This window comes from Chelonoidis abingdonii, chromosome 18 (assembly GCF_003597395.2).
Source record: "Chelonoidis abingdonii isolate Lonesome George chromosome 18, CheloAbing_2.0, whole genome shotgun sequence".
NCBI lineage: Eukaryota > Metazoa > Chordata > Testudines > Testudinidae > Chelonoidis > Chelonoidis abingdonii.
The window spans coordinates 19,442,964-19,451,007 of record NC_133786.1 but is presented as its reverse complement, the minus strand read 5'-3'; positions in this window follow the sequence as shown (position 1 = coordinate 19,451,007).

Genomic DNA, 8,044 nt, shown 5'->3' with positions numbered 1-8,044 from the left:
GAATGCTAGCAAGAGAGTGAGGGCCAGCTCAGCCGGGTGCCCCACCTCTGGCAGCAACAAGGCAGCCTTTCTTCTCTCACAGCAGCCTGCGAAACACTTCACTTGTTCATGCCACAAAAAGAGGCGCAGGCTGCAAATGCCAAAGGGTCAGGCTCAGCTACCAGAAAAGCAGCCCCAGAGCCTTCACAAACAGCACAGACCATGCTCACCCCTCACACTCCCCCATGAGGTCACTACCCCCTGCCTGCTCCTTCCTTGGCATCCACGGGGCTCAGGTCTCCCAAAGAAATCCCTACATAAAATTATTTTAAACGTTAAGAAAAAGACCTCAGTTCTTTCCAGGAAGGGAAGAGGTGAGCATGGGAGAGGAAGCGAGGGGAAGGACTTTATCTCAGCCTAAGGAGGATGGGAGCACAGAGGCCACCCACAAAAATGAACTTCCATCTTGCTCAGCTGGTGCCACTCAGTCCTGACTAACAGCACCCTTGCTATTCCAGCCCTGGGCTTCCCCCCCTGCACACCCCACAGCTCTGCCAAAGTCCCTCAATTTCAACTCATAGCCCCCATACTGTTCCAGCACTGGGATCCTAAACCCAGCTCTGCCAAAGCCCCTCATTCAGACATGAAAATAACAAATATTTGACAACTCAGGCTGGAGCTTGCACTCAGATGTCAGCTGCTACTGTTGGATTCTTGGTAAACTGAGCAGTCTTTGTGGCCTGGTCACAGTACGGGGACGGGTCAGTGAGCTGAAGCATCAGGTGGGAGCAGTGGCGGCCAACTGGCCTTGTGGCTGAATCCCTCCTGCCCCTTTCTCTTGGGCTGGGGCTATCAGTGGAAACACTTGGAAACGCAGTGGTAGGGCTGGGAGCCTAGTTTGGCTTCAGGAGGGTTGGGGAAGGAGGATTTTTTCTCCTGGGTGTCTCATCAAGTTTGTTTCTCTTTGAGATCCAGCTGGTCCATTCGACTCAGATGCTGCCTGCCAAAGTGCTCACCTTCCTTCTTTCTTGCACATCACTGCATGAGCCTCCAAGTGAGGTCCCTTTGAGACACCATAGTGACTGCAGCTTTGTATAACTGCAACCTACCCCCAACCAAACAGAGGGAGATGCATATCACATCTCCAGCAAGCCACACGTGGCCAAATCATTTCCCCCTTCTATGCAGGGGCAGCTCCAGGCACCAGCATGTCAAGCGCGTGCCTGGGGTGGCAAGCCACGGGGGGCGCTCTGCTGGTTGCCACGACGGCGGCAGGCAGGTTGCCTTCAGTAGCATGCCTGCGGAGGGTCCGCTGGTCCCGCGGCTTTGGCGGACCTCCCGCAGGCATGCCGCCGAATCCATGGGACTGGGGACCTCCCGCAGGCAAGTCTCAGAATACTTGGGGCAGCAAAATACCTACACCCGCCCCTGCCTCTGTGCTTGAGTTTTCTCATGGGGATAATAACCCTGCCCTGCCTTCAAGGGCACTATGAGCCTGGGTTAATTTATGCTTATAAAGCACCTTGTAGATGGGACCTGCTGCTATCTTACTTAAAACCAACAAAACACAAGGGGAAAGAGCACCCATCTGTGCCCCACTTAGTTGTATCTGCAGCTACAGAGGACAGGTCAGACTCAGCCTGCAAATACACCTAGAGTATGGAGGCCTGGGTGTGCCCAAGAACAGTATTTGGCCATGTATACATCTACACACACCATATGGAAGCTGGACAATGTCTATCATCCTCTCTAATGGCTGAATGCAGCTGTGGCAGAGGGAACACATGAGAGGAGGGGTCTTAGGTAACCCACAAGGAATTGCAGCACCCTATGTTATATGCCCTGAAATATAGCATCCCTGGCCTCTTTCTTCCCCGCAGCCCTCACCCCCTGTTCCCTTCGATGAGTCACTTGGAAGCAGTCAGAGCTGAGTTAACGGGTACACCACACAGCATCCAGGCCCTACATTCAACTTGGCTGTACATTCACTCCACATCTGCTAATGTGTTGAAGGCACCAAAGTTGCCACCCCGTCCCAGTGAGCAATGGGCTGTTCTGCTTCCAGCCTGGGAATGTCGGAGGCGGGAGCATTATCTTGGAGACAAACGTGGGTGGGAAGGGGACTTGCGCCAGGCAGCCCACAGTAACTAAATTGCAGCAAGGGCCCTGATTGGCAAGGGCTAATACGGGCTGATGTCACAGTGTCTGAAACATCCCATCAGGGCCAGTTGCTGTGAATAGGCTAAGCTCAGCCTGCACCCATCTCTGCAACAAGCTGAAACAGTCCAGTACTCATGAAAGCTTGGAGTTGACCCAGGCTCCCCACTCCACATTTCAGTCTGTTGAGAGGAGGGTGTGGTGAGGACAGTTCGGCCCCAAAGCCTGGATTTGAATCCACTGTTTGAGTCTGATCTTATCTCAAAAGCCTTGCTCCCCATGGCTGGGGCTACAGATACAGTATTTGTTCTGATTCCTTCTTAGTACAGAGCTGGCCATGTCATCACAGGTGCAAGCCCCGGTAGAGAGGCCAGCCTGCCTCAGGCTCCTTCCCCTCTCTCTTTTTTCCAATGGCTCCTTCTAGGCGAAAACACCCCACACATCTCCATCCCAAAGATTACACACACTGGAGCCCTGGTCACATGTTGTCAAGGCGACACAACACGCCTGGCAATAACAGTAACATAAATTAGCTCCAACATAGTTACATTGGGAGACAAAGAATTCTCTGCCCCACCCACTGATCTCAGCTCTTGGGAGGAAATGAGCTCCCCTACTGGGGTCATTAAAGTGTGCACAGCTGCCAACTCCAGCCCCAAGCATTTCCTCAACTCCTTTTGCCATTCTCCATACACAGCAGTCAATCCCTCCCGCCCCCTAGACATTCTGTTTTGCCTGCCACCACAAGGTATTGCCAGCCAGGGAGATTTGGGAGTCAAAATAGGGACCTGCTTTTTAACACTATGGAAACATAAAGGACACAAAGGCAAAGAGAGTCATCCAGAGGGGCAGAAAGAAACCATAAAACAAGCATTGCCTCCCCCATCACCCACTAGGGGCAGGTCTGGAAAGGTTTATTTAAATGGACTGGGTTCAGATATTCAATTAAATAGGGTACCTAATACACAAAGCATCCTCAGGTAGAACAGCTAACATCTTACCAGAACAGTACTTTCTGTAAATTAATGTTTAGGAACAAGCCTGCAGTCTGCAAAGAATTAACTAGATATATCTCTATTCTGCCTTTTTGCACCATGGAAGGGTTTGAGTTTGGGCAACCCAATACATCTCAGTCTCGATTCACAGCCTGCTATCCCTGACCTATAGTCCCCCATGCACATACAGCTCTGCTGCTACCCCCACATTCTGACCTGTAGCTCCCTGCTAGTATGCCAGTTCGGAGCCATGCCCTCATCCACAGCTCGGCAGATGACTTCAGTCCCAACCCACAGTCCCCCATGATTCCCCACACATGCATACAGTTCTGCTGATGCGCCTCAAACCTGACTCATAGCTCCCTGCTATTCCAGCTCTGTCGTCCCAACTCTGCCTATGGCCCTCAATCCAAACTGCAGCATCCCACCCCACTCCCTTTCCCAGGTAAAAGAAAACAAGGCTGAGGTTCTTGACCTGTATTTTACAACAAATCTCAAGTGGCAGATATGACACACCAGGAGGCCCAAGGCAGCTCTGCATGAACATCATTTATAAAGGCTGTTTGAATTCATTACATGGGAACAGGACAATGGCCAGGTCCCATAAGAGTTCTACTGCCACCCACAGACACTTTGAGGAATCCCACTAAGTCCAGAGCAGCAGCCGTGCTCACTTGCAGCAGCCAAAATACCAGGGCATGAGGGGGGACACTACATGAGAGTCCAATCAGAGATACTCTCAAGTACCACTATTTTAAAACTCAACAAACAGATGAAACAAGGGAATTGAGACTATTTGCAGACCTGCCAAGCATTAGGCCCCTGGTGACTCTCCCACTCTTGGCAGCAATATCACACATCTTAGGTAAAGTATCACAAAGCAGGAAGAAGACATTCCCCCAGGAAATGCTCTTAGGCCTCACAGAATGTGCACTGAGCTGGAGCCTGAGACCAGAGCTTCCGGTCCTGCCTCTTTTGGTGAGGGATGTTAATGTTACTGGCAGTTCACACCCCTAACAACTAACAAAGAGAAGGTGTCCGAGTCCTAAACAGAGAAGTGCTGGAAACGCAGCACAGGGCAGCTGAAAATCAAGGCCCATTCAGCCATCTAAGCATTTTTACATGGGGATGGATAAAAATGCAAGTGGCCCTTTAAGGCCATGGTTACACTGGTGCTTTACAGCCCTGCAACTTTCTTGCTCAGGGGTGTGAAAAAAACACCCCCCTGAGCGCTGCAAGATACAACACCGTAAAGCGTCAGTGTAAACAGTGCCACAGCGCTGGGAGCAAACCCCATGAGGATGTGGAGTACGTGCAGTGCTGGGAGAGCTCTCTCCCAGCGCTGGCGCTGTGACTACACTCACACTTCAACGGGCTGCCGTGGCAGCGCTTTGAAGTTTCGAGTGTAGCCATACCCTAAGAAGAAAATCCTCACACTCAGCACAGAGCAGCTAGGCAGCTTCCTCTGGGGCAGACCAGCCATGGTGCTCTGGAACCCTCAAGCAGGAGGTGAACAGTGCAGAAAGAGCATGTCTGTCCATAGAGGAAACTCCCAGGCATGAGCATGGGAGATCAGGATTCCTATTGATTGGTGTGGGCTTAGCCACCAATCACCATTCCCTGCCACAGAGGGGACAGCCAAGTTGAGACCTATCAGGACCAAACAAAAGGGAACCCCAGGATTGTGTACAGACAAGGATAAGGGACAAAATATATAATCCCCACTTCACAGGATCCCAGCCCTCATAGAATCATAGAAGATTAGGGTTGGAAGAGACCTCAGGAGATCATCTAGTCCAACCCCCTGCTCAAAGCAGGACCAATCCCAATCAGATCATCCCAGCCGGGGCTTTGTCAAGCCAAGCCTTAAATCCTCACAGGATGGAGTTTCCACCACCTTCCTAGGTAACTCATTCCAGTGCTTCACCACCCTCCTAGTGAAAAAGTGTTTCCTAAACCTCCCTAGACCTCCCGCACTGCAACTTGAGACCAGTGCTCCTTGTTCTGTCATCTCCCATCACTGAGAACAGCGGAGCTCCATTCTCTTTGGAACTCCCTTCAGGTAGTTGAAGGCTGCCATCAAATCACCCCTCACTTTTATCTTCTGCAGACTAAACAAGCCCAGTTCTCTCAGCCTCTCTTTGTAAGTGATGTGCTCCAGCCCCCTAATCATTTTCATTGGCCTCCGCTGGACTCTCTCCAATTTGCCCACATCCCTTCTGTAGTGGGGGGACCAAAACTAGACACAATACTCCTGATGTGGCCTCACCAGTGCCAAATAGAGGGGAATAATCACTTCCCTTGATCTGCTGGCAATGCTCCTACTAATGCAGCCTGTGGCAGGGTAGTCACCCAGCTCCAGCCCTGAAGGGGTTAAAGCAGCCCAGGAGAAGGCTGCAGCTGGAAAAAGCAGCCACAGCTGTGGCCAGTTTAATCAGGGCCCAGTTGGCCCTGATAGAGGGCTGTGGACCAGAAGCTAGCACACACACTCTCTCTCTAGTTTTCAGAGACAGAAGGACCTGGCTGCCTGGGAAACTGAGGAGGGTGAAGCAGTGCTGGGGAAGGGCAGAGAGAGCTGGGGAGCTCCAGCCTAGCAAAACCTCAGGCTACAGGCCAAGTTAAGGGCCCAGCAAAAGGGTATTAGGGCTGCAGAGGGGCAGTCCAGGAACAGGCAGAGGCAGCTGGTCCAACCCCACTTGCCAATGATGAGTGGTTTACAGACTGCAGTCTGCCCCAGTAAGCGGGGGCTAGATGATGACTGGCAGTAGCCACTGAGGCAAGGTGGGGATAGAAGGGTGGGGAGACCCTGATGGGGGGTTACTGCTGGGGGCAGAACCCTGATATAGAAGGGCACTGAGGTCTGGGAGGGAGATGGGGGCCAGTGGCAGCTGAGACACCAGCCTGCAGAGGGTGCTCTGGGCTGGAGAGCTAATTCCCAGGATGACCAGAAGGAGGCCCCACACCAGCAAGTCATCACCTCACCACACAGCCCAATATGCCTTTAGCCTTCTTAGCAATAAGGGAACACTGCGACCTCATATCCAGCTTCTCATCCACTGTAATCCCCAGGGCCTTTTCTGCAGAACTGCCACTCAGCCAGTTGGTCCCCAGCCTGTAGAGTGCATAGGATTCTTCTGTCTTAAGTGCAGGACTCTGCACTTGTCCTTGTTGAACCTCATCAGATTTCTTTTGGCCCAAGCCTCCAATTTGTCTAAGACACTCTGGACCCTATCCTTACCCTCCAGTGTATCCACCTCTCCCCCCAGCTTAGTGTCATCTGCGAACTTGCTGAGGTGTGCAATCCATCCCATCATCCAGATCATGAATAAAGATCTTGAACAAAACTGGCTCCAGGATCGACCTCTAGAGCACTCCACTTGATACCATCTGCCAACTAGACAGCGAGCTGCTGATTACTACCAGTTGTTGAGCTTGACAATCTAGCCAGCTTTCTAACCACCTTATAGTCCATTTATCCAATCTATACTTTTTTAACTTGCTGGCAAGAATACTGTGGGAGATTATATCAAAGCTTTGCTAAATTCAAGATATATCACATCCACCACTTTCCCCATTTCTACAGAGCCAGTTATCTCATCATAGATGGCAATCAGGTTGGTCAGGCATAACTTACCTTTGGTGAATCCATGCTGATTGTTTCTGATCACCCTCCTCTTCTCCAAGTGTGTTCTATGCTCAAGTCATTCCTTCGCTTGACTTGCCAATGGCTAAATAACCACAAGGACAGCAGCAGCCTTGGGCTGGCAACAATGGCCCACACAAGAGCTCTCCTGCCACACTCACACAGAAGTGACTGTTCCCAAAGCATAGACACTAAGCCACTGTATTTTCCATTGCATGCACCCGAAGATGTGGGTTTTAGCCCACGAGAGTTTATGCCCAAATAAATGTGTTAGTCTCTACGGTGCCACAGGTACTCCTTGTTCTTTTTGCTGATACAGACTAACACAGCTACCACTCTTAAGCCTAGTTAGTCAGCATCATTCTCTCCATTTCATGGGGCTAGAGAAAGGCGAAGCAGTCAACACCAAAGCTGGGATTCCTGGCTCCTAACCCCTAGCAATCAGTCCATTCAGGCGAGACACCTCCCCTTGTGTGTAGCTGGACTCTGAATAGCCATTTGCACTAAACTGCCCAGGGACTCTAATCCCATCTCTCAGCGAAGTGAGGAGGCTACAGGTCTGTAAGAATTCCCCTCATTTTGGCTTCACAACCCCGAGCTCCCTCCCCTTCCTGGAAGAAGTAGGCTGCATGCCAAAGACTTGCTGTTACAGCTTATGGGAGAAAATGTCAGAAACGCAACGAATTCTGCCAAAGCCATTTCCCTGGGACAGCACGAGCCCTGACTCAGGTAGGGGACAGAGCTGTTTGTTTGCAACAGCCCTTTCACACGCTGCTCTCCAACCCAAACAGCGCTGCGTGGGGGTAGGGGCACCTTGCTAGTCCTGTCGCCCCAGCTCAGAGAAGGACTCCAGGTTTAAAGGCGAGATTTCGCCCGTTTACTCTGCTGGGCTCTCATACGGGCCGTACAGGGTCAGCCGCGCCCGGGCAGCAGCCCGGTCCCAGGTGCACGCGGCGCACACGCCATCTGCCAACGCAGCAGCAGCTGCGCGGCCGCCCCTTCCCGCGCCCCAAAGCCTGGGCCACCCCCTGGCCCCCGCCCGGCCCCCTGGGGAAAAAAAAGCCGGGGGCCACCACGCGCCGGCCGGCCCCTCGGGCACAGGCGCTCCCAGAACGGCCGCGTCAGGGGCCCGCCGCTCGGGCGCCCCTCTCTCGGGGGGCCGGAGCCAGCCAGCCGCCGGGCGCCCCTTACCTGGCAGGTCCGCGCCGCTCGCGCTCCTCTCAGAGTCGCTCGGCGCGTGGCAGCGGGGCTCGGTCACCGCCCACCTGAG